This window comes from Stylophora pistillata, chromosome 5 (assembly GCF_964205215.1).
Source record: "Stylophora pistillata chromosome 5, jaStyPist1.2, whole genome shotgun sequence".
Taxonomy (NCBI): Eukaryota; Metazoa; Cnidaria; class Anthozoa; order Scleractinia; family Pocilloporidae; genus Stylophora; species Stylophora pistillata.
Genome location: NC_142523.1, coordinates 8,395,424 through 8,399,208, shown reverse-complemented (window position 1 = coordinate 8,399,208; position 3,785 = coordinate 8,395,424).

Here is a 3,785-nt window from a genome sequence, read left to right as displayed (position 1 = left end):
TTACGAGAGTAAGCTGTAACATTTCAGGTTTCTTTGTCATCACTAGAATGTTCGAGTTTGAATCGAAAAAGAAAAAAAAGATTTGAACTAAACGTCATTTGCACAAGTTCACGGATAATCTTTATTTGTACTCGCATTCATACTTACTCTAAGCAAAGAAGTTATAAAATTGAAAGAAATTATTAGAAATAAAGTTGGAGTACTAGCAGCCTGGAATAACGAAGGGGGCTAGCGGAGCCAGGCAGATAGTTAACGTCAGCATTAAATAAAAATTAAAATACAGGTCAGCAGGCAGATTGAAGCACAAATGCACACACACACACAAGAGAAGAAAGAAAAGAGAAGCGGAGTTTATAAGGTATGAAGGAAGTCTAAAATAGTTAGAGTTATTTATGAATACTAAACACTAATATATAAGAAGAGCACAATGTCTATGGCAAATAGTAACAGCTATATAATTATAAACCACAAAATAAAGAAGCACTTAAAAAGGTTACAGAAATTAACAGGAGACTAGATTACAGTAAATCGGAAAACAATACACTGCTAATAAGTACATAAGTTGCTAATAAGTACCTATTAAGTAGCTAATAGTCTTTAACTAGATCACATTTTACTGACTCCTTGAAGTTTGAGATTGACGAGGTTTTCCTTATCGAGTTCCATACTTTGGGGCTCTTAAACCTTAAATTAAATATTCCATAATTTGTTCTTACTTTAGGTATAGCCGGTAGGACAAATTCGAGGCACTTCTAGTTTTGTAGTTGTTTTTTATTTACTTGAGTGAAAAATGTATCAAACACAGATGGTAGGCGTCTATTGTAAAATTTATACATAAAGGCTGCAGTATTAACGAAGACAAGGTCAGGCAGTTTAACAATATTTAAGCGCTTAAATATTGGACTAGAATTAATGCTCATGGAAATTAGAGGAAGTTATCACTCTCATTGCTCTCTTTTGTAAGATAAACAAAGGCTGGGTAGTCCAAGAATATTAGTGTTACCCCACGAGATTAAACTATGGATTAAAAAGTGATGTATTAATTAAAGCATAATATAGTTTAATCAAAATGTCTAAATTCACATAATAACGAAGCTTAGAAAGAATCCCAATATTTCGCTTGATCTTAAAGCAATATAGCTTAGTTGACTTTTCCATGATAAATGAGAATCAATTGCAATACCTAGATATTTTATTGAAGACTCTTGGTTTAGGTTCATTCCATTTAAAGACTTGTTCTGGGAAGGTGAAAGCTCAGACTGGTCCATGGTTTACTCTGGTGTCCCTCAGGGAAGTATTGTTGGGCCAATGTTGTTCTTGTTGTATGTCAACGATATACCTGAGAACTTATCGTGTTCAAGTGAAATGTTTGCCGATGATACTCTATTGTTTAACTCAGATCATCCATCATCTGTTCATCAACCTGTGTGTGAAAGCTTGTCTCAGATCGTAGACTGGTGTAAAAAGTGGCTTTTGAAACTTAAAGCAACTAAATCCAAATGTATGAAAATCACGAGATCTAGATCTGTAACACCTTGCTCGTACAACATCAATTCAATCCCACTGGAACAGGTTAAAACACACAAACATCTTGGAGTCATTATATCATCTGACTTATCTTGGAAACCGCATGTTCTCTCTGTTGCTGCTAAAGCAAATAAGATACTTGGCCTACTAAAGCGCACATTTGGGAAAAGCTCTGAAGCAATATCAATTGGATACAAGTCTATGGTTCGGCCAATTGTTGAGTATGCCTGTCCTGTGTGGAATCCACATCAACAATATCTTTCTGATAAGCTTGAAAGAGTGCAAAGGAATGCTTCCAGGTGGATCCTTGGTAGTTCTATCGACTATAGTGAACGTTTGAAGTATCTTGGCTGGCCAACACTCAACTCGCGTCGTGAATTTCTTAGTTTAGTGCAATTATTCAAATTCATTAATGGTTTTTCAAGAGTAGACTTATGTAATTACTTAACTTTCTCCAATAGTCGGACGAGATCTACCAACAATGTCAAAATCTGGACGCCTTATGCTCGAACAAATATCCTCAAGAACTCTTTTTGGTATAAATATATAAAAATCTGGAATGACTTGCCAAGTGACATAGTTAGCTCTAGCTCTGCTAGTAAGTTTAAAAAAAAACTGAAAGAACACATTTTTAAATAATATCAATAATATTGCACCAATATCCATTTATCAATTAACTTGTTTTTTCAATAATTTTTACCTTTACATTTTAGTTTTATTTTTATTGCATATTGCTTTTATTCTGGGGGCTGCCGTCAATAAGAATTTAGTTCCTCTCTGGCCTGACCCTTTTTGCCTTTTTGCATCTCGATGTTATTTCTATTGTTATCTGTCTGTATTATTATTATTATTATTATTATTATCTTATTATTTAGGCAAATGAAGTTATTATAAATAAATAAATAAATAAATAAAAAGACGGAGGTTGACATGAAAGGGTAACTTTGTTTGTGGAGGGTGAAAGATGATAAAATTTGACTTGTCAATATTAAGTGAAAGTTTGTTAGCACTTAACTAAGTATGAATATTTACTAGTTCATTATTTACTTTGAATTCAAGGATCTTAAGATTTTTATGTTTATAAAATAGATTGGGATCATCTGGAAATACATGAAAATCTAGAATTTCAGAGCAGTTACTAAAATCATCGATAGCGATAAGAAATAATGAGGGGCGCAGAACTGAACCTTGAGGAACACCACAAGAGACACATTGCAGTTCAGACTTAGTTTGCCCCAAGGAAACATATTGATATCTGTTGGCAAGATGAGAGATGAACCAGTCTTTGGTTACTCCACGAATGCCATATAGTAGTCTAGTTTTTCAATCAAGATATTATGATTTACAGTATCAAAAGCTTTACTGAAATCCAAGAATATACCACAAGAAAATTCCTGGCAGTCAATTGCATGACAAGTCAGTGATACTTATTAAATAGCATGATCAGTTGAGTGATTTGCACTGAAGCCAAACTGCTTGCAATAAATTAATTTATTCTTGTCCAAGAAATCTAATATTCTCTTGTGCATTGCTTTTCTAGCAGTTTATTGAATATTGAGAGAGTAGAAATGGGATGATAATTATTTAAACTTGCTTGCTCACCCTTTTTGAAAACAGGGGTAATTTTAGCTATTTTAAATAGATCTGAGACAATTCCAGTGGAAAAGGAGACATTAAATATAATTTCTAGAGGTGTAGATATAACTTGTTTGGTAATTTTTAAAATGGCAACTGGTATGCTGTAAGGTCCTGTAAACTTATTGACATTTAGCCTAGTAATTTCATTTTCAATTTTAACTGTTGGTGTTGGAAACAGAAAGAAACTGTCATTGGGTGGAACTGCAAGATACTGAAGAGGCAATTTGTTTACAGTAGGAATCTTCTCTGTCAGATTACGTCCAATATTAGCAAAAAAACTGTTAAAAGCATCTCTCAATTAGACTTTGAAGCATTAATTTCAACATCTTCAACAAGTAATTTAGTGGGAGTAGAGCCAGATCTGGATTTAAGATTAATAAGTTGTCTTATCCCCTTCCAGACTTTCTTAGAATCAGTCATTAGTAGAGAAATAGTAATTATAATAATATTTTTTAGATACTTTTCATAGGTGATTAATTTTATTTCCCAGTATAGAGTTTGAATTTAGTGTGATAATAAGCAGACTTATAAATAGTTGAAATGTATTTTTTAAAAAGTTTGTTTTTTACATTGATTGAGACCCTTTAAAAGCGTCCAAAGCAGGGGTTATCCATGGCTTA